At 45.4% G+C, this 23,563-nt stretch overlaps 1 long non-coding RNA gene across 1 annotated transcript in view; it reads right to left on the reverse strand.

Moving 5' to 3' along the window:
* Positions 1-17,608: 17,608 nt before the first annotated feature.
* The window catches only part of LOC122205363, a 34,980-nt gene continuing 29,025 nt past the window's right edge, over positions 17,609-23,563 (reverse strand). The window contains exons 3-4 of the long non-coding RNA XR_006196020.1: positions 22,503-22,560; positions 17,609-17,762 (exon numbers count right to left, since the gene is read on the reverse strand). This is a non-coding gene — a long non-coding RNA (uncharacterized LOC122205363). The remainder of the gene's footprint in view (positions 17,763-22,502; positions 22,561-23,563) is intronic.

The raw sequence follows: 23,563 nt of genomic DNA on the forward strand, positions 1-23,563 counted from the left end.
TCTGTACAAGCATGCATCTGCCCGAGCCTGCCGGAGCCAACTCCGGCGCAAGGGTAGATCAGAATGGACCACTGTCTGGTCTTCGGTAGGCGGGAAAGCCGCTTTCAGAAAGAGAAGTGTACACAACTCACAGGAACACATGCACAAATGGGTGCGTGCAAAACTGATGAAATCTGAATAAGATGGGTGGATTGGGTCAATGTTAATGTACTAGGTGTTATCTTGTCAACACAGGGGTAAACATGGGATAGTCTGTGTATTATATCTTACAACTTCGTGTGAATCTACAATTATCTAAAAAAAAATTTTTTTTTTAAATATATATGAAGGGGTTGGGAAGAAAAGCATTCTGTGCCTTCCCATCCCAAGACAAAATGGGAAGGTATTCCAAGGTGTGGCCTAGAGGTCTCCTCTCCTATCCCACATCCCCAAGTATGAGCTAAGTAAATCAAAAATCCCTGTGCTTTTATTCAAAGGTGGTTTTCTGAGAGCTCAGAGAAGCTCCTGCCCTACCTCATACACAAATCCCTTCCAATCAAGTTGACTGTACTAAAGGATTCTCCTATAGAAAGCTTTATTTTCCCTAAAAACAGTGTGAAATTGCCACTGCAAACTTCTATCTGGGAGAGAGAGAGAGCTAGGATATCACCTGATGGAGTAGTTTGAGCTGACCCCAGAAAGACAGAGCATTCATTTATTAATCCACTTACTTATTTTTGTTACTCTTAATTCAGTGTTTTCCAAGCACCTATCCTGTACTAGGTCATGTACTGGGTGCTGGAGACATGGGTTAAAAAGATGAAATTGCTGACCTCGAGGAGGTCACTGTTTAGCAGGGGAGAAAGACCACATAAATAAATAAAGTTAAAAACCAGTATGGTAAGTGTGATGGCTGAAAGAGCCCAGGTTTAGGGGAGGGGAAAATTTGAAGGACTTTATCAAAGAGGTGACACCTGAGCAAATGTTCCCTAAGGAGAATGGACTTGCTTTCCTGGGCATTGGGTAATTGTGGAAGGATGGTCAGCACTATTAAGTTAGTGCGTGTCCAAAGCTGAGGCTAGAAGTTGAAGCTATATTTTCCTCCAAAATCTTCAAGTCTCTTGTTCACTTCCCTAAAACAGACCTAGGTTAAATTAATACCCAATGAACGTAATTGATGGGATGTTTTAAATAATCAGCTAAGCTACCTTTGGATATCTGTCTCAAAGCCCTGGGTTTAGCAATTAATAATGTGCATCGTTCTTCCTCTTCTTAACTGCCATTGAAGCCTCTGATGCAAATAGCCCAAGATATTTAGATGAAAAAATCAATCTCCCGCACCCGCAAAATAAAATATATTAATGGCATACCTCAAAATGACACCAAGCAGGGCTTAATTATATGCAGTTCAGGTTTTCTGCAAATGTATTTCATGCTCAGCTTTCACTTAGTTTGTGGTTCTAATTATAATTACTGTGATTGGCTTGATAAATGCACCCTAGGAGATAAGATCCCCATTCCCAACACTTTATTTCTATGCAACATTGTTTGGGAAAAGGTATTTTGCTTTAGGCTGTAGAAACTATATTACACACACATCTTAGCAGAAAAAGAAACACTTTCTCCTGCAAACATCAGAGACCATCTGGGATGCCAAGCCACTGTTTAATTTCATAGAGGCCCATTGCAAGGGGGGAAGACAAGCACAAGCGCAGGAAAAAAAGAACTGGTTGGGGCTTCTCCCATCCGTCTTGCATAACCGACTTAGTATCAGTTTGCACTGTGTACCCTCTGATGAGAGGGAGTGTGTAACTGCTCAAACCGCAAGAATCCCGTTTCATGTCTGAAGATGTGTTTGTCGTTCGGAAATAAGCTCTTGGAAACCCAAGATGCCTGGGCTTCTGAGGGCTACACTGCCTCCGGCCTTCCAGACCTGGAAGGAAGCCCTGGCCTCGGTTGCACACTGCCCTCTTCAGAAGGAAAATATTATTATTCTCTCGTGTATGCGGCAGCTTCCCCTTGCTGACTTCACCAAAGTCACTTTCAGCAATTCATTGCCATTCCCCAACTATGGCGAATCAATCAATGCCCTTCTCCTATGGATGTTTCTGGAAACATGAACACGCTGGAGCAGTTGAAAGACAGAGGGAAAAGTGAATTGTACTCAACTCAGAAGGGCTTTGTGTTGAACCGGACTCTTGGCTGTTTGCTTCTTATGCATTTGTTTTAACTAAGAAAGAACATACTGAGTTGCACTCTGGATATCAGGAAGAAAACCAGTATTCTAGTCCAGAACGTCCCTTTACTAGTTGAGTGACTCGTAAAAAATGGCTTTCCTTTCCAGCTGTCAGAGTTTCTAAACCTTTCCTGTATCCCCTAAGGGCCATTGAAGCTCCGTGTCCTGTACGGTAGATGGAAACATGCGGCAACTCATGGAGTACCATGAAGTTGTCGCTTCTTTTCTCCTCTTTTTTATGGCAATCCTAAAAAGCCTTTTTCTATTGCATGGTCACTTGGAACGCCTCCCCTTTCCTCTTATCCGCTGGAATATATCTGTAGAAGGCAATAGAGATTAGTTTAATTGAAGATGCATTTCCTGTGGGGCATATAGAAAATTTTACACAGCTAATGTTTATTGAGTGCCAGGCACTATTTTAAACACTTGTATGTTAACTCGTTAATCCTTCCAACTATTCTGTAAAGAGAGATCACCACCACCACCATCGTCACCATCATAATCCTGGTCAAACAGGCAGGAAACCAGGACATAGGGACATAACCGTCCCCAACGTTACAGAGGTAGTTAATGCAAGAGTTGGAATTTGAACCCAGGCAGTCTGGCTCCAGAGTTCTTACTCAAGCCCCATGCTGTGCAGCCTCCTAAATGCTAAAAGGTCCCAGATGGAAATGATATGAAGACCACATTTCTTGAAAGTTGGGCTGGGAACGGCAGAGGTTAAACACAAACCACAAAGTAATGATTCCCAGTTGGTAAGCTGACATTTGACAGAGGGGAGAATGAGTGGGGGGTTGTTTAATAAAGAAGACTTCACTGAGAGAAATGGAGGTAGAGAGGACTGAGATCCCAGCCTGGACACAGGAGGCAGAGGCTCAAAGCAATCTAATGCAGGGTGTCATAGGGAGTATCCCCCAGCTCCGAAGTTATCACTTCTACTCCAGGACCACAGCCTGTCTCTTCCCTGCGATGTGGGGATAGTATCAGCAGAGAAAAGGGAAATGCTCACATCTGTGACTGGTAGACAATGCAGACAATATCGATGCAACTGCAGGGAGATAAGAGAGAGGCCAGAAAAAGCACAAAACATCAGGAAAAGAGGCTACAAGTACAGCACCCCACTCCCTCTATCCAAAAGTAGAGCGTTCCTATGAAACCTTTAGGAAGCTGAAATGTCATAAAGCGAAGAAGCAATCACATTCATTATTATGGAAAAACTTTTGCGCAATCCTCAGACGAAAGAAATCGCCTCTCTTAGGCTTTTCTGATACCTTAGGACACATCTTGCTAACGGAGGCACAAAATAAGTCAAGATAGAGCACAGATGCTCACAGACACAGCTCAGAGCTATGGCGGCTGGATGCTGAGATGCTGAGTGTAGTTTCCGGAGAAAGAGCTTGGCGGGGGGACGCTCGCTGCTGGGGGTACGCGCTGCCTTTGTAACAGCTCGCTGCAACACAAATCCTGACTGCTAGTTTTGCTTTTTGCCTTTTCTCCTAAAAGCAAAAATCCTCTTCGAATTTCTCTGGGTTGGTGAAAACAGATACGAGTGTAGGTCTTCTGTAAAAAGCGAAGTGACCTAAAGCAAACTTTTGAAAAGCAGGGGATACCTGTGTTTATCTTGGCCTTGGTATAATCTCCAAGGAAGTCTGGCTCATGGTCATAAAGGATTATGTGATATTTGTGCTAGAAGGGTGCTAGAGCATAGAGCTGATCTCCAGGTTCAAACCCATCTCTGATATTCACTACCTGTGTTGACCTTGGGCAAGTCACGGAGGGCTCATGTGCCTCAGTGCCCTTTACCTGTAACATAGGGACAGTGGTGTTGTCATCAGCCTTATGGTTGACTGAGCTCACTAACATGCAGCGCTTTTCACCCTGCCTGGCAAGTCCCAGGTGTTCCCAGAATGCTTGTGTCCATCTTGGTTAAAGTTCTTAGCACATGGGAGCCCCTCAAGCATGAGGCCACAGTTCCTTTATCTCTCTGTGTCCAGTGCTCAGCCCCAGGGCAAACACACAGGAAGTGCTCAGTAATTATTTGTTGAATGCATCCTTAATTCCCTCCTTCTCCCACCCTAGTGTTACAGATAGGACAGTCGAGGGCCAGAGAGGGTCAAAGTCTTATCCACAGTCCCACTGGGAGCCAGTGATGCCTGTCTCAGGTTCTCACATTAGTAGCTAAAAGGAAAATTTACCGAGAGCTTGCAATGAAAGGGCAAAGCACTTTATAAGCATCCTTTCTTCAGCCCTCACGAAAATCCTGTGAAATGGATATTATTATGACCCCTACTTTAGAGACAAGAGAATTCCGTATCCGGGCTATGAGGTGGTTCCCCCAAAGCCTGTACCATGAACCACCCACTGTACTAGCCCTCAACGTGCTCTCATTGCACCTGGTATGGAGACAGATGGGATTGATGCAGACTTCTCTCACACAGCTTTGGGGGAAATAGTAAATGATAATGATGGCAATATTAATTTGGGGGAGCCAATTTGTGGCTAGAAAGAGGCAGAACGGTGGAAGTGACCTTATTAGGCATGCTGTGTTGTAATCCGATTGCTACGTCCAGAAGAGCTTCTTTAATCAGGGGATTATATATTGGTTACACCGGGATGCCCACTCCACCTATCAGCTCGGCTCGGATTAGAGAAAGCCCCCAGAGGACACATGCTTACCATGTACACATCAGCACGGTTAACCGGGGCATCCATTCATGCATTCCCTCCGTTCGTTCATTCATCATGCAAACTTTACTTAGCTCCTCCTCCATGCTGCCAGGTAACATTCTGGAGATTCAGCAGGAGCAAGACCACCATGGTTCCTGCCCCCCTGGAGTTGACTGTCAGGAGCCGTTGTGTTGTGCGCATCAGACATGCTGATGGTGAGCTCTGGTGTTAGGGTCCCAGGCAAGTCTCAAGGGCTGGCATTCCCTTCTCTGAGCCTTAGCTTCCCTGTCTTTTTGGCATCATAGCAAAGTGATATCAGTACTGCAGACAGACTTGGTGAAATAATTCCTGGTTATGTAACCTTGGAGGAATCACGTCACCTCTTTGAGCCTCAGTTTCTTTATATATATATATATATATATATATATATATATATATATATAAAGAGCTATAAAAAGGGCTATAAAAGAGTAATGGTTGGAAAGCTAATGAAAATAATGCATGGGAAGCACGTAGCACAGTGCCTGGGACCAGGGCAACTCTGGGCTGCTATAAGAATTGTTCTGAGAAAAGAACTCTTAGTTTGCTTATCTGTATGGATCCTGTAAAACTTTTTCTTTCTTTCTTTTTTTTTTTTTTTTTAAGTAATGAGGTGGCTACATTTCTGGCTAATTGCCTCATGTCCTCACTGATCCTCAAGGAGGTTTTTTGTTTTGTTTTGTTTTTATTTTTAGCTTCAGTCTTCAGGGGATTCTGAAAAACAATGCTGTTCTCTGGACTTTCTGTGTACTTTTGGCCAAGTCCTTCCTCTACGGGGCCTCAGTCTTCCCATCTGTACAATGAGGAGCTTGGAGGCAATGATCTGTAGTCCTTTCTAGCACTAAGAATTATGTTTTTGTTTCTATGGCAGAGGAGGGGGGGGGGAGACAAGGACGAGGGGGAAGCAGGAAAAGCTTTCTGGGGTTCTGGGCAGATTTAGATTTAGAATTCTATCCCTGACTCCCCGGCTGACTGATGACTCTTCCTCTGACTGGTTTGAGGCTCGTAATATCTCTTGCCTCTGGGTTTCAAATAGCAGCTAATGGTCCTAGCTGTCTTTCAGCAGGTTTTGTGATTTTGCCTTTGACTTTGACCATCTTCAAAGACACTTGGCAGACATCGTTATTACATTTACAGGGCCCAGTGTGCCCAACTGCTTGGCAAATTGTGTCAAAGAATCTATAACTGTTACAGAAGAATGCTTGCTCTCTGTATTCTTCTTTATTCCTTGGAAATGTGATATCCTCATTGACCTTCTATGAAGGTAGTAAGAAACGGATTTCAACATCTTAAAATTATCGTGACATTTTTAAAAGCCAGGTAGAACCTTAAAAGATCATATTCATTTATTCAATCAACAAACATGTATCAAATGCCTACTATGTGTCAGAAAGAGCTGAACTCTCATCCTTTTTCTCATGCCTCCCTTCTAGTTGGGAATAATATGTAAAGAGTAATACTGACTCTGTGTTATAATAGACTGTGTTAGATATCTATTGCTGTGTAACAAATTATTACAAATTTGATGGCTTAAACAGCACACATTTGTTGTCTTATAGTTACCGGGGGTAAGGAGTCTGGGCATGGTTTAGCTGGTTCCTCTGCTCAGTATTTCATAAGACTGCAATCAAGATATTGGCAGGGCTGTGTTCTCATTTGAAGGCTTGACTAGGGAAGGATCCACTTCCAAACTCATTCAGTTAATGGCAGGGTTCATTTCTTGTGACGATATGACTGAAGGTCACACCTTTTCTCTGGCCGTTGGCTGAGGGGCCATTTTCTCACCCTGGAAGCCACTCACGTTTTTTTGTCATGTGGTTCACACACAGCAGCTGACTTCTTCCAAGCCAGCAAGGGAGTCTCTCTAGTCTGCTAAGATGGAGTCTTCTATAATGTACGGTAATCTTAAGAGTGTCATCCAATCATCTTCGTCATCTAATCAAGAGAGTGACATCTTACCACTCCTGTCTTACATCATTGTTAGGGGAAAAAAGGGGGGGCACCTGGGTGGCTCAGTCGGTTAAGCAACTGACTTCAGCTCAGGTCATGGTCTTGTGGCTCGTGAGTTCAAGCCCCACACTGGGCTCCAGGCTGACAGCTCGGAGCCTGGAGCCTGCTTCAGATTCTGTGTCTCCCTCTCTCTCTGCCCCTCCCCCACTTGTTCTCTCTCTCTCTCTCTCTCTCTCTCTCTCTCTCTCTAAAACAAATAAATGTTTAAAATAAATTTAAAAAAAGAAGCAAATCACTGGTTCTACCCAAACTGAAGGAGAGGGTATTATATAAGGATGTGACTCATTGCAGGGGTCACTTTAGGGTTATGTCTGCCACACAGAAAATGGACAAAGTGTAACAAGTGAGCAAAGGAGGAAACCCCTGTTTCTTCTAGGGGATGTCAAGGTTTCCTGAAAGGGAGGAGATTTGAGGGTGATGCTTGAAAGATAACAGGTCACCAAGTGGACAAGGTGGAAAGAACACTCTAGAGAGAAGGAACAGCTTAGACAAAGACACGAAGGCAGGGAGGCTACACATTGTCCAGGGGCAGGAAGTTCTGCCTAGTTGTATCCAGCAACCATGTGGCGAGAGATGTAGCTGGAGAGGAGGTGACCAGCGGTCAGTCATGACAGTTATGGAATGGTGGGCTAAGCGCTTTGACTGTATTTTAAAAGCAGCAGAGAGCCATCAGTTGGCAGGTGTGGGTTCAGATCCTTCCTGGAGAAGCAGCCAGCACCTTCTCTAACAGCCCTCAAAGACTTCTAGAAGCACTTGTACTTCATAAAGAATCCTCAGTGAGAGTGGCACCCTTTTAAGAGCATGATAGACACCAGAGCCTGCTACAAACATGCCCGAGCCTCCGCGGTGTACTAAACCATAAACTGCTTGTGTTGGAAGGGACTTCTTTATTTTTTTGTTTTTAAGTAATCTCTACACCCAGCCTGGGGCTCAAACCTACAACCCTGAGCTCGAGAGTCACGTGCTGCACACACTGAGCCAGTCAGACATCCCCATGTTGGAAGGAACTTTCAAACTTCATTGCAAGCCAATGACCACCTTTTCTCCTCAGCCGAACTGGGTTCAAACCCTGGTTCTGCCACTCGCCAGCTGGTAAGACCTTGAACAAGTAAGGGCAGTGAGAATCAAACACAATTATACACACCAAGCACTTCTCCAGTCCTTATAATAGTCTGTGAGAGCTACCCTAACAGAGCCCCACGGGTGGCTTCAACCACAGAAATTTATTTTCTCACAGTTCTGGAAGTTGGAAGTGTGACATCAAGGGGTCAGCAATGTTAGCTTCTTTTGAGACCTCTCTCCTTGGCTTGCACCTTCTCCCTATGACTCCACATTCTTCCCTCTGTCTCTGTGGGCACGTCTGCCAAATTTCCTCTTCTTCTTTAAAATTTTTTTTTTAATTTTTTTAACATTTATTTATTTTTGAGACACAGAGAGACAGAGCATGAACAGGGGAGGGTCAGAGGAAGAGGGAGACACAGAATCTGAAACAGGCTCCAGGCTCTGAGCGGTCAGCACAGAGCCCGACTCTGGGCTCGAACCCACGGACCGTGAGATCATGACCTGAGCCGAAGTCGGACGCTCAACCGACTGAGCCACCCAGGCGCCCCTAAAAAATTTTTAATGTTTATTTATTTCTGAGAGAGAGACAGAATGTGAGCAGGGGAGGGGCAGAGAGACAGAATCCGGAGCAGACTCCAGGCTCCAAGCTGTCAGCATAGAGCCTGATGCAGGACTTGAGCTCACGGACCACAAGATCGTGACCTGAGCTGAAGTCAGATAACTTAACTGTCTGAGCCACCCAGGCACCCAACCCCAATCTCCTCTTCTTATAAGGACACAAGTCATACTGGCTTGGGACCCATCCTGAGGATTTCATTTTAACTTAATTACCTCTTGAAAGACTTTATCTCCAGATGTGATTAGTCTGAGGTGGCGGGGGTTGGGATTTCCACATACATAAATTTGGGTTGGGGCGGGGGGACACAGTTCAGCTCACAATAGTATATTCTCAACTAATGTTAGGTACGTCTTCCTCCACCTCGGATGCTGAAAATTTTCATGCTCCAGTGGCAGGCATGATTTCTCAGCCTCTCTTATCCTAACTCTTCCGTGAGAGCTGACTTGCCTCTTCAATCACCTTTCAGAAGGACGTGCGCTCACTCCTTTTCTGTAAATAACAATAACAGCAACCCGGGTCTTGATGTTATCCCAACGACGCTGAAATATGCCTAACAAAGCAGTTGAATAACCTTTCTTTAATTTAATCCAATGGCAGTAATTTTCCAGAACACACCATTACAAGGGAGCAGCGTGATCTCCAGGGCTTTTGAAGCCTAATTAAAAGGCACTGTAGCAAGAAGGAGAGTGCAGTTACGTCTCAGAATCACAACGTTCTGATCTTGGAGTTGTAGGAAAGGAGGAGTTTTTACTGAACGGTGAGGAGGTTGGGCAGGGTGGCCTGGGGAAATTGTGGGGGCCTCTGCTGGTCACATGGAGAAGGCTTTGTGCCATTGTTTTTGCTTGTCAGAATTAAGCCAAGGTCATTCCTGTCCTCTTTCCTTGTAGGTGATGGGCCGGGAAAACCTGACCACGGGCTGAAATGGTCATTGGCCGAGGAATTTCAGGGATTGCTGGTCCATTTTCAATATGAACCTATTCAGCAGCACCTTCTTCCTGAGCACATGTGTTAGGTACTGTGGATGGTGGGCATGATAATAAAAATAACTGATGTAAATATCTCCAAATCATGGAATTTTAACTAGGGGCTCGTGCTCCAGGGCATTCGTGAATTCTGGCCTCCAAAACTGTGCAAGAATAAGTCTGTGTTGTTTTTAAGCACCCCTCCCTGCCCAGATTGTGGTAATCTATTAAGCAGCCCTAGGAAATTAATACACATGGTTAATAATAATTATCTAAACGTGAAGTATTTCAAGTGTCGTGTTATTTGACTCTCCCCATTTTTGTGGTTGTTTTAAGAATTCAGTGAGATAGGGGCGCCTGGGTGGCTCAGTCGGTTAAGCGGCCAACTTCGGCTCAGGTCATGATTTCACAGTCCGTGAGTTCAAGCCCTGCGTTGGGCGGGCTCTGTGCTGACCGCTCAGAGCCTGGAGCCTGTTTCAGATTCTGTGTCTCCCTCTCTCTCTGACCCTCCCCCGTTCATGCTCTGTTTCTCTCTGTCTCAAAAATAAATAAATGTTAAAAAAAAAATTTTAAGAATTCAGTGAGATAGTGCATATAATTTACTAAGCGTGGTTTGTCCTGAATAAATGCCATATAAATATGATATTAATTTATTTAGTAATATATATTTTATTTATTTATTTATTTATTTATTTATTTATTTATTTTTAACGTTTATTTATTTTTGAGACACAGAGAGACAGAGCATGAATGGGGGAGGGGCAAAGAGAGAGGGAGACACAGAATCGGAAGCAGGCTCCAGGCTCTGAGCCATCAGCCCAGAGCCCAACGCAGGGCTCGAACCCACGGACCGCGAGACTGTGACCTGAGCTGAAGTCGGACGTTCAACCGACTGAGCCACCCAGGCGCCCCAGTAATATATATTTTAAATTTTTATTTATTTATTTTGAGAGAGAGAGAAGGAGAGTGCACGTGCATGAGTGGGATAGGGGCAGAGAGAGAGGGAGAGAGAGAATCTCAAGCAGGCTCCTCACTATTAGCACAGAGCCTGACATCTGGCTTGAACTAACGAACCATGAGATCATGATCTGAGTCAAAATCAAGAGTTGGATGCTTAACCAACTGAGCCACCCAGGCGCCCCAATTTATTCATCTTTTTAAAAGATTTTAGGGGCGCCTGCGTGGCTCAGTCGGTTAAGTGGCCGACTTCGGCTCAGGTCATGATCTCGCGGTCCGTGAGTTCAAGTCCCGCATCGGGCTCTGTGCTGACAGCTCAGAGCCTGGAGCCTGTTTCAGATTCTGTGTCTCCCTCTCTCTCTGACCCTCCCCCGTTCATGCTCTGTCTCTCTCTGTCTCAAAAATAAACATTAAAAAAAATAAAAATAAAAGATTTTATTCTTTAGTAATCTCTACACCCAATGTGGGGCTCGAACTCACAACCTCAAGCTCAAGAGCCACATGCTCCACTGACTGAGCCAGCCAGGCGTTCCTATATTTACTATAATTACTATTATTGTTAAATCACACTCAGGTAACAAACTTGGAAACACCCCGTAAATCCTCAAGACAACAAACAAATGTGAATGTAAATGGTGTCAAGGTAAGTGAAGTGAATTCGTATTTATCCTTTTGACTTTTCTTCTCAAGCAGATGTTCTGGAAGGAGGTCACCTGGGGCCCAGCACTGGGCTGATGGGCCGGGTCCTAGAAAGGGCCTGTGTACTGGTTCCCTGGGCCCCGACCCCTTTTCCAGAAGGAGTTTAGATGATTACAGTGCAATGAAGTGGGTGCTCAGGCAGGGGGAGGTGAATGGGGCACAGAGAGGCACCTAACCCAGTGTGGGGCTGGATGTCAGGAAGGCTTACTGGGGGAGCCAGTGCTGAGCTACATCTTAAAGGAGAAGCAGGTGTAAAGACTTGTAGAGGCATTCTGGAAGTGAAACGTAACTTCTTCACACATCTGGAAGGATGATTAGCGGTTTGCCACATGAGGAAGGTGGAGGGTACAAGTCTGACAGAAACCCCCTTCAACCAATTAATTTCAGAAAAGATATTAATCAGGGAATTGCATACTAAAACAGCAAGATACCATTTCACACCTGCCAGGTTGGCAAAAATCAAAATATCCAACGTTACTAAGTATTGACAAGATTGTGGTACAAGAGGAACCCACCTACAAGGCGAGTGGGGTGTAAATGGGTCTGACCACGTTGGAGAATACTTGGAAATATCTAGTACATTTGAAGACATGTCAAATCTAGCAGCTCTATAGCTTGATATATTCCCTGGAGGAACTCTCACACATTTGTACCCAAGTGTATCAGTTAGTTTCTACTGCGTAACAAATCATCCCAAAATACAGCACCTTAACCAACAATCACTTATTTAGCTGTGGGTCAGCTGGGCAGTTCTCCTGCTCTGGCCCAGCTTGGCTCATCTCTGCTGGGCTGTTTCCTGTAGGAGAGGTCAGTGGGAGGGTCGGCAGGCAGCTGCATGAACTAGCATGGCTTGTCTGTTTCCTGGCTCTTGGCTGCAGTGAAATGAAATTACACATGTCTCGTGTCCTCCAGCTCCATGCCATGGTTAACACCCTTGCTTGGTATAGGGGATGTCCCTAATATATGGGAGCCAACATCACACTTACCTGCACGATGAACTGATTAGGAAAAACAACCTTAGAAGCTTTGTTCTCTTTCTTTTCTTTTCTATATTCTTTAAAAGTTTTTAAATGTTTATTTATTTTGAGATAGAGATAGAGATAGAGATAGAGATAGAGATGATAGAGATAGAGATAGGGATAGAGATAGAGATATAGAGAGCAGGGGAGGGGCAGAGAGAGAGGGAGACAGAGAATCCCAAGCAGGCTCCACACTATCAGTGTGGAGACCGACATGGGGCTCAAACTCACAAATCGTGAGATCATGACCTGGGCCAAAACCAAGAGTCATGATACTTAACAGACTGAGCCACCCAGGTGCCCCTCTTCTTTTTTTTTTATTCTTTTACAAGAAAAGTGTATTTATTTTTGAGAGAGAGAGAGAGAGAGAGAGAGAGCATGCACAAGCAGGGGGAGAGCAGAGATAGAGAGGGACAGAGGATCCAAAGCGGGCTCTGCACTGACAGCAGTGAGGGCTCAAACTCATAAACTGTGAGATCACGACCTAAGCCAAAGTCAGATGCTCAACTGACTGAGTCCACCCAAGAACCCCACTTTTCTTTTCTTTTCGTTCTTTTAAAAAAATTTTTTTTAATATTTATTTATTTTTGAAAGAGAGAGTGTGAGTAAGGGAGGGGCACAGAATCCGAAGCAGGCTCCAGGCTCTGAACTGTCAGCACAGAGCCCAATGCGGGGTTGGAACTCACGAACTGTGAGATTGTGACCTGAGCCAAAGTCGGACGATTAACTGACTGAGCCACCCAGGCGCCCCTCATCTATTTGAAATAATAGCTTTATTGAAGTATGATTCACATGCCATAGAACTCATCCACTTAAAGAGAACAACTCAATAGTTGTAAATACATTCACAGAATTGTGAATCGACTCTACAATCAATTTCAGAATATATTCAATCACCCCAAAAGAACTCCATACCATTTAGCCATCAACCCCCCCACTCTACTGTCTCCATTCCCTTCTACCAAACTACCTTCTGTCTCTAGAGACTCGCTTTTCCTGGAAATTTCATAGAAATGGAATTATGTGATATTCGGCCTTTCTTGACTGCCTTCTTTCACTTAGCATAAAGTTGTCAAGGTCCCTCCATGTTATCACATATGGTCTTTGTTCTTTTTCATGGCTGAATAATATTCCATTGTGTTTATCCGTGTATCAGTTCATGTACATTTGGGTCGTTTCCACTCTTGGCTGTTATGAATAATGCTGCTTTGAACATTCGTGTGCAGGCTTCTTTGTGGACATATATTTTCATTTCTTTCAGGAGTAGAATTTCTGGGTCCTACAGTAACTCTGTGTTGAACCTTTGGAAGAAATGCGAGGTTGCTTTCCAAAGTGGCTTCACTAAGCCTTGGAATTTTACAGCCCTCAAGAGTGAGCCTTTGGGGTTTTCTTAGCTAACATTTATTCATGTAACTTTTAGTTCCTTCTTTGCTGCTATTGTTTGCTTTGTTTCTTGGCCGGCTTTTTATAAACCGGGATTCAGACTTGATGCGGCTTCAGGCCCAGAGAAGCTAACAGGATGTAGGCAGTTCTGTCTGTGCCTCCTGCTGGCCTCTGAGGCCCCAGCAGGATTTATGGCTGGTGGCTCCCCCCCTACAGGCTTGCGTTGGACTCCTGCAGCTTTCTGTTCTTAGCTCTATTTCATTACCATTTCCTCTTCTGTAGAACCTTCCATACCCAGGCCACTGGGGAAGGTTCTGGGGGGTCATCTCACCAACCCCTCACTTCCTCTGAGGACTAAGGCAAGATTGGCTGTGTGGGGGTTGTAGGGTCCCAGATCAGAAAATCAGCTGACGGCAGAACTCAAACAGAAAACCAATGTTTTTTTTTTCCTTATTATAGTTGTGATGCATACATATTGTATACAAATAAGAAAATTGATATAATTCAAAAACAATAAGAACACATTTTTTAAAAAAAGATCACCCAGAAGCACCTGGGTGGCTCAGTCAGTTAAGGGTCCGACTTCAGTTCAGGTCATGATCTCACAGTTTGTGATTCCGAGCCCTGCGTCAGGCTCTGTGCTGACAGCTCGGAGCCTGGAGCCTGCTTCAGATCCTGTGTCTGCCTCACTCTCTGCCCCTCCCCTGCTCATGCTCTGTCTCGCTCTCTCAAAAATAAATAAACATAAAAAAATTTTTTTAAATCACCCATAAATTCAACACCTACAGGAAACTAATGTTAAGATTTTAGTATGTAGCTCTTATTTATTTAATTATTCATTAATTTATTCAGTAAATGTTTATATGGTACCTACCGATTGCCAATTTACTAAACCCTGATGACACTTTTCTTTGCACACATATATATATGTAAACATATACATCATTTCCTGAATATGTGTTTCAACATATGTGTTTTATCATTTAAACCTCTCTGTCATTCCAATGATATGTTATAAAGCCCTTTTCGTGGCAATACATATAAATCTACATTTTCATTCTTTTTTTTTTTAATCTTTATTTATTTTTGAGAGAGAGACAGCATGTGAGCAAGAGAGGAACAGAGAGAAAGGGAGACACAGAATCCGAAGCAGGCTCCAGGCTGAGTTGTCAACACGGAGCCCGAGTTGGGGCTCGAACTCACGAGCCGTGAGATCATGACCTGAGCCGAAGTCGGACGCTCAACCGACTGAGCCACCCAGGCGCCCCTACATTTTCTTTCTTAAACGACTGCATGCAACATGGCGTGATTTATTTAAGCAATTCCCATTGTTGTACACTTTGATTATTTTTAACTTTTCCTATTATCAGCATAGCTGTCCTCATCTTTTTACCTTCTCAGTTCTTTAGACAAACTTGTAGAAACATAACTGCTAGGTCAGAAAGTATATAAATATTTTTAAGGCTGTTATTGATACATTTTGCCAGTTGATCTATCAAAAATAACTATACAGGGGCGCCTGGGTGGCTCAGTCGGTCAAGCGTCCGACTTCAGCTCAGGTCACGATCTCGCGGTCCGCGAGTTCGAGCCCCGCGTCGGGCTCTGGGCTGGCTGATGGCTCAGAGCCTGGAGCTTGCTTCCGATTCTGAGTCTCCCTCTCTCTCTGCCCCTCCCCCATTTATGCTGTGTCTCTCTCTGTCTCAAAAATAAATAAACGTTAAAAAAAAAATTAAAAAAAAAATAACTATACAATTCTGGTCTCCCATCAGCCTGTATAAGAGTGCCTGCCCCTCACCGCTCATGAACATTATTTTTTTTTTTAATGCTTATTTATTTATTTTTTTAACGTTTATTTATTTATTTAAAAAAAAATTTTTTTTATTTGACGTTTATTTATTTTTGAGACATAGAGAGACAGAGCATGAACGGGGGAGGGTCAGAGAGAGAGGGAGACACAGAATCTGAAACAGGCTCCAGGCTCCGAGCTGTCAGCACAGAGCCCGATGCGGGGCTCGAACTCACGGACTGTGAGATCATGACCTGAGCCGAAGTCGGTCGCCCAACCGACTGAGCCACCCAGGCGCCCCAAACGTTTATTTATTTTTGAGACAGAGAGAGACAGAGCATGAATGGGGGAGGGTCAGAGAGAGGGAGACACAGAATCTGAAACAGGCTCCAGGCTCCGAGCTGTCAGCACAGAGCCCGACATGGGGCTCGAACTCACGGACCGCAAGATCATGACCCGAGCCGAAGTCGGCTGCTTAACCAACTGAGCCACCCAGGCGCCCCTAATGTTTATTTATTTTTGAGACAGAGAGAGAGAGAGAGAGAGAGAGAGAGCAAGTGAGGGAGGGGCAGAGAGAGAGGGAGACATAGAATTAGAAGCAGGGTCCAGTCTCTGAGCTGTCAGCACAGATTCTGACTCAGGGCTCAAACTCACAAACTAAGATCTGAGGTGAAGTCAGATGCTTAACCGACCGAGTTACCCAGGTGGCCCACCCCTCATGAACATTCTACTAAGTCCTGGGTAATTTATTCTTTTCCAATATAAAAAATAAAAATTGGTTTTATTAGTTTCCTAGGGCTGTTCTTATGAAGTACCTCAAACTGTATGGCTGAAAATAACAAATTTATTGTGTCACAGTTCTGAAGGTTAATGTCCCAAATTAAGACATTGGCAGGACTGTGTTCCCTCAGAAAACTGTAGGGGGAAGGGCGCCTGGGTGGCTCAGTCAGTTAAATGTCCAACTCCGGCTCAGGTCATGATCTCGCGGTTTGTGTGTTCGAACCCCGCGTTGGGCTCAGTGCTGACAGCTCAGAGCCTGGAGCCTGCTTCGGATTCTGTGTCTCCTTCTCTCTCTGTCTTTTCCCCACTCACACTGTCTCTCTCTGTCCCTCAAAAAAGGAATAAATGTTAAGAAAAAGAAGAAGAAGAAGGAGAAGGAGAAGGAGAAGAAGAAGGAGAAGAAGAAGGAGAAGAAGAAGGAGAAGAAGAAGGAAAGAAAACTGTAGGGGGATCCTTCCTCTTCTTCCTGGCTTCTGGCAGTTTGTTGACAGTCTTTGGTGTTCCTCCCCTTCACTGAATAACTCCAATCTCTACCCTTATCATCACACAGCTTTCTCCCTTGGGTGTCTGTCTTCCCATGGCCATTTCATTATACAGACCCCAGTCATAGTGGATTAGAGACCTGTCCTACTCCAGTAAGACCCCCATCTTAACTAACCACATCTGCAATGACCCTATTTGCAAATAAGATCACGTTGTCAAGTACTGGGGGCTAGGAGTTCAGTAGACCTTCTTTTGCAGGGTTGCGGGAAGGAGGGGGGACACCATTTAAGTTATAACAATGGTATTACATACTTGAATTTTTGACAGATTTGAATTGTTGATTACGTACTTGAAATTTTGATTGATTACTGGTAAAACTGAGCATTTTCCCATATGTCCCTTAGGCCATTTTCCCACAGGGGTATTTGTCTCTTCCTTACTTATTTTTAAAACTCTTTATATAATAAAAATATTCATGCTTAGACTCTAAGCTTTTGTCTTAAAATTTTTTTTATTTATTTTGAGAGACAGACAGAGAGAGAGAGAGCACAAGCAGGAGAGGGACAGAGAGAGAATCCCAAGTAGGTTCCGTGCTGTCAGTGTGGAGCCCAATGTGGAGCTCGATCCCACAACTGTGAGATCATGACCTGAGCCAAAATAAAGATTTGGACACTTAACTGACTGAGCCACCCAGGCGCCCTGGGCTTTTCTTTTTTACTCAATTTCAAACACAGCAAGATCTGCCCAAGCTTTGGGGCATTTGTAAAATTGCCAGTGTGCAGCTTGCTCTGGGAGCAATTCTCTGCCCACTCGTGCCTTGAGAGAATCCTCTCTAAGAGCCCAGCAAGAGGGCATGTGACTTTGAGGCTTCTGTGTTAGTCAGGATAGGCTAGATTGTGCCGCATAACAAAAATGACCCGAGAAATCTTGACGGGTTACAGCACAAAGGTTTATTTCTTGCTCAGATTGTGTGTCCACTGGCAGTTGACCATGACTCTGCCGCATCATTCCTGCAAGGATCTAGGTCACCAGACGAGCTCCCATGTGGGACGTCAGGGTCAGGGAAACAGAAATAACGCTGCTGTTTGAACACAGAGAATTCAAAACAGGGAATTATCCTAACGAACATGAGAGGACTGACAAATCGAAGGGAGCCGTAAGGGAGTGCAGAGAGCCCTGCAGGTGTCAAAGTCCACCCCAGGTCTGGGGGAGCAAAGGGAAGACTTGGAATTGTCAGAGCCTTGCTGCTCAGAGGCAAACCACACAGGGCTGGTGTGCAGAACCCCTGAGAGCTCGAGCGGAGGGAGCTGCTGGCACCTCACAGAGGGTACCACGAGCCTGGCTGTGGGAGGGCTGGAACACCTGGAAACTGGAACCAGTGGTTAGTGCGGGCCCCGGGGCTGCTGCCGTGGCACATTGATGGATCAGGAGGCAAACAGGCGTGAGAAAGACCCTTCTCCCCTCCTCCGATCTTGTAGCCTCCCCCAGTGCCCTCTCCTGCTGTGTTAGTCTGGGCCTCTATAGCAGAAGGCCATGGACCCAGTGGCTCAAACCACAGAAATGTACTTCTCACAGTTCCAGAGGCTGAACAGCTGAGATCAGGGTGCTTAATTTGAAGGCCCATCTTCATTCCCCACCTTGGTGGGAACTTTCATTTTTTTTTTTTTTTTTCTGCCTGGTCATAAAGTTTTGGCACGAGGCTGGGAGGGGCCACATCAGGTTGCCAGTGACTTGTCACTTTGTGCAGTTTCTTAACTCCCAGTCTGTGGGTCTGATTTGCTTCTGGGAGTCCAGGTAGACATGGAGTTTGGGGGACTTTCTTGCAGCCACTACAAGGGTAAATTTGGGGGGGGGACCTCTGGGATTTAGCCCACAACTGAAATCCCTTTGTCGGCTCCCTAGTTCCTCTGCATGGATGCTTCAGAACACCCTGGGCTCGCTCACTATCTCTACGCTAAGGCACTTTGGTGACAAGAGGCAAGAGTCCCCCTGCAGCTGGCATTGCACTAAACCTCAAATCCAAGTATCGCAAGATAAATGCATTAAGAACAAACCCCTTTGCCTTTGAAGCATGCGAATCTGGGGATGTCTGCAGCAACTGACTGTACAAAACCAATTATTTTAAAAAGTGTTTTAATGTTTCATCTGCTGCGATCCTCCTGAAATCAGCAGCCAGGGGCAGCTTTCAGTAACGAGGCAGCTGAGGCCCGTGACTGGAGCGCTTGGGTGAGTTTCTCTCTGCCTCAGGACTAGAGCCAGAGGTGGCGTGGCTATTTGCAGGGACAGGGCCTTGCGCCATGTGGTCCCCTAGGATTGTGAGCTTTCAGAGGGCAGAGACTAGGTCACACTCCTTCTTGTGCACACAGGACAGTTTCCAGCACACAGCACTTAGTCAACTTTGGTCGGGCTTCCAGAAACAGACCCTGAGAGGAAGATGTGCAGACACGTGGGTATCGTGGAAATGCTCCCAGGGGAAACCCATAAAGGAGCAGGGGAAGCAGACAGGGAAGAGGGGGAGGGCTTGGGGAACAGAAGGAGGCACCCAGGGTGCAAAAATGTGGAGGCTGGTGCATGAGTCTCAGAGTAAGTGTCCCCTTAAACTCTGGGCACAATCCTGTCACTTGCCTCACGCTATAGCCCCAGCCTTCTAGGAAGGAACATGATTTTGGAAAAAATTCCTCCCAGCCAGCTTCATCCTGGTCCCTTGGGGCCCCTGGAATATAAGTTGCATCCATAGTTTTCTGGATTAGGGTCAGGGTCTGGGGCTTTCTGACTCCTGAACTAAGTCACTGGTTAAAGGCACCTTGCGAATGGGGAGGATGTACATTCCCAAGAAGAGTCCTGAAAAGACTCATGGGTGTGAGCTGTTGGAAAGGAAGGCTCACTTAGGGAGCAGGTGCAGGGCACAGAAACAGTAAGAAGGGATCTGGGTGCGGCATTAATAATACACATCACTGGGGTGCCTCCGTGGCTCAGTCAGTTAAGCATCCGACTCTTGATTTCAGCTCAGGATCCGGCGTTCAAGCCCCGCATTGGGCTCCACACTGGGCGTAGAGCCTACTTAAAAAAAAAAATACACCTCACCAAAATGCTTGTTGAATGAATGAAGGGAGGAAGGAAGGAAGGAAGAAATTTATGAGTGAATTATCAATTGAACGAGAAATGAATCCACTGAACATTGAGAATGCTCATAAAAATCCTGTTCTACAACCAACTCTGAGCTCCGACTCTGCTCCATCTGTGGGGCTAACGTGTATTTAATGCTGAGTGGCAAGCATAATGGTGGTTCTTACAGTGAAGTCTACCTCTCCGTCACCAGGAGATTTCCCATCACTGGTGGATACATAGAATGCCCACTAACATGATCCAAATGCTGGTGAACATAACGGCCAAAAATACAGCAGGGCAGAGTGTCCTTCCCTTCCCTGGGAGCATCCCCCGAAGGAGACGAGGGAAACGAGAACCTTAGTTACTGGCTTGTTAGTGCCCTAGCTGGTGAGCTCTTGCCTGCCTTCTCCCAGTCCTATCAATGACTATGGCTCCTGAAAGCAGCTGGGCATATTATATCAGCATTTAAATCCCATCACATCTCCCTGCTGACTCTCATTCCAAAATATTTATTCATTTGATGGCTCAGAATAATTGCCTCAGTCCCCAATCTCTGAGACTGGCAGTGCAGAGCCACAGAGAATTCCCACCCTTGCCTGGCTCTCTTGCTACCAGGGGAGAGGTGGTATTCCATCAGTCATGGGGGCAGCATAAGACACTCAAGTACTCTGCTTGGCATAGCCCCTTCACCCCAGGGCCACTTTTCCTGTCTTCACTGTCATTTTACATCAGGGGCATTATCATCCTAGTGACCCAGGCTTAAGACTCAGGTCATCTATTAATTCATTCTAACGTTGGCTGAACACCTACTTTGGGCTAAGCTTTGTGCTAAGCCCTGATCCTGCCCATTAGCTGTGTGGCAGAGGACCTGACACGGGTGCCTGCACAGAACCAAGCATAGAAAAGGCTCTAAAAAATCCTTGTCAGGTGGACAAATTGATGGATGGAAGGATGGATGAAGGGATGGATGGATCGGTGGATGGACGGATAGATGGATGATTGGATGAGTGGAGGGATGGAAGAATGGATGGGTGGTTGGATGGATGGTTGGATGGATGGATGGATGATGGATAGATGGAATGGTGGAATCTGTTGGTTATGTCTTTTCAGTATCCTGTACACATTCTCCATGATTAGGTGGGGCTAAGCTTGACCCCTCACATTCTCTAACCTGGCCATGCATCCCGGGCCAGCCTAATCAGACTGTTCCAAACTTCTGGCCACAGAACTCAGTTTCAGGCAAGGACATATAACACAAGCCAGGTTAGAGTTCTCCTTGGGACTTTTTGGTTTGTTCTAGCAGTGGACAACCTCTCTTCCCTGGGTTGCTAAACTGTAGGGATGTTCATTCGAAGCTGCTGGAGGCTCCTTTATTTGCCACAAGGAAAGAGTCTGACTGAAGGATGGGAAAAGGAGAGGCAGGATGAGGGGAAAAGGAGAATGAGGAGAAAAGAAGAAGGAACAGAGGAGGAGGACACATTTGGGGATATAATTTAAGCCCCCATGTGGGGAGCCAGCTGAACTCTTAGACCTTCCAGGTATAGGAGCTAATGAATTCTCTTTCTCTGACTTAAGACAGCCTGAATTGTGTTTCTTTTATTTGTAACAAAGAGAATCTTGTCAGTGCAGAGTGAGGGAGCAAGTAAATGAGAGAATGCATGATTGAATGAGTGAATGCCCTCCATAAATATCAAACTAGTCAAATGTTCTTTCCTCCCTTGAGAGCTAGACCTGCAAATATAAGGATTTAATTAGATGTTCCTGGTTTCCACTGGAGCCTATCTGATTGCTTCTATTATGCTTGGTGTTGACTCTGACTCTCAAAATGGAAATGGAAAGTGAAAAGGAGAAAACAGCCCACTAAAATTAATAATTTTCTGAGACAGGCATTCCACTCTGGCCACAGATTCCAGTCTCAGAAATTATTATTTAAAAAGAGCTGAAACTAAAGCCAATACAATTTACCACCCTCACCCTCCAACCTCTAGTCAAGCCAAAGCAGTGGGATCAGGTGGGCATGCAAATCTGACCCTACAACATATCCTCCCACCTCTCCCCTCCCTACCTTCCAGAACTTTCTCTCCACCCAAAACTTTTCAAGGGCTCCTGAGTGGTTGGCAGCTACACACTGCAGACTGGGAAAGGCCCAGGTCCAGAGAGGTAGGAAGGGCTTCAAAGACACAGAAACAGCACAGGTACAGTCACCGAATGTTAAGTTCTGGGCAGGGACAGCCAGTGGGAATGGCCAGAGATGAGCCTGGAAAAGCTGTAGAGGCCATTCATGAAATTCCTTACAAACGCAGAATTCGTGTGTTTCCTCCCTTAACTGCCCAAGTGTCATTGCCAGGACTTGGTGTTTTCCTAACTGTTCTACATAGAACATCAGTGAATACCAGCTGCAGGCCCCCACTGCAGATCCAAATGGGGCAGAATCCACTGGGGTAGGGTCCCCACCCTGAACTTGGATCAAGTGCCCCAGCAATTTGGATGCTCACTCAAGTTTGCAAACTGCTCCTGTAGTTCATGGAAGAGTATATCAGTTAAGACCAAATCTGACTTCAGCAATAGGAACCGAGATGCAGTTACTTAACTCAATAGAGATTTCTTTTCTTTGCGTAACAAGAAATCTGGGGCTGCATGGTCCTGGGTGACTGTGGCTGGTTCGGGAAGTCATTGAGCGAACAGGCTCCCTCTAGCTTCCTGCTCTACCAACCTTAATGGGTGACTTTCCTCTTCTTGATGTCCAGAGGACTCCTCCTGCAGGCATCAGTCTGTGAGTCAGACAGAGGGAAGAGAAAAAGGTGATTCGTACAGTTGAACACCCCTCTCCTTTTTTATCAGGAAAACATGGTTTCTCTACAAGCCCAGTCCAGAGACTTTGCTTACATCTCCTTGACCAGAACCTGATCACAAGTGTGGAAAGTAAGATTTTTAACTCAGCATATGGCTGCCTCAAGCAAAATTTGGGATCTATCAGAAAAGAAGAGTGGGGAGGAGCATAAGATTAGGAGGAAGGAGGTGTTTAGGGAGCCATGGGAGATGCAGCAGCAGGATAGACCCACAGGTGGATTTTCATTCATCCTCACCAGAGTGGAGCTGGGTTGACAACAGGCAAGATTGCAGCAGAGCCACCAGGGGGAGGGTGACGATGACCGGCACAGGGCCGTGGCTGTGTTCATGGATTCAGGAAATGCTTAGCAGATCAAATTGACAAGACTTGATTGTATGGGATCAGAATGCGAGAATGGGCACGATGGTGGATGATACAGGGTAAAGGAAAGGAGAAAAAGGAGCTACCAAAGGTGTCAGTAAGTTTTCTGGCTTCAATTCCTGGAAAGATGATGCCATTCATAAATGAGTTTGCAGCCACAGAGAGGAGGCCATTTGGTTTGGGACAAGCTGCATTGCCCAGAGATATGAAATCTTAGCATATTGGGTGAGAGTTCAACCTCTGAGAGTGAATGAAGTTGTCAAGGAGCATAAGGCAAGAAAAGGAGTGTATACAGAGCTTATGTAGCTCACACCAAGGCTGCCCAGGCCTCCAGACGAAAGTAGAACCATTCTGAATCTTCCTTGAAACCTTTGGCCATCAGGGAGTGGAAGCAGAATGCTCCAGCTTCCAAAATCCTTCCCTCTCTCTGGTCCAGGGAGCCACCAAGTGACTGCCACCCCCCATGGGGAACTGTTTAAGATCTTGTCCTCCTTTGGACTGGAAAAACAATTCATAGTATTAGCTAACTGACTCAGACCGATGTCCTAACTACTTTATATATC

Source organism: Panthera leo, chromosome D4 (assembly GCF_018350215.1).
Source record: "Panthera leo isolate Ple1 chromosome D4, P.leo_Ple1_pat1.1, whole genome shotgun sequence".
In the NCBI taxonomy this organism is placed as follows: domain Eukaryota; kingdom Metazoa; phylum Chordata; class Mammalia; order Carnivora; family Felidae; genus Panthera; species Panthera leo.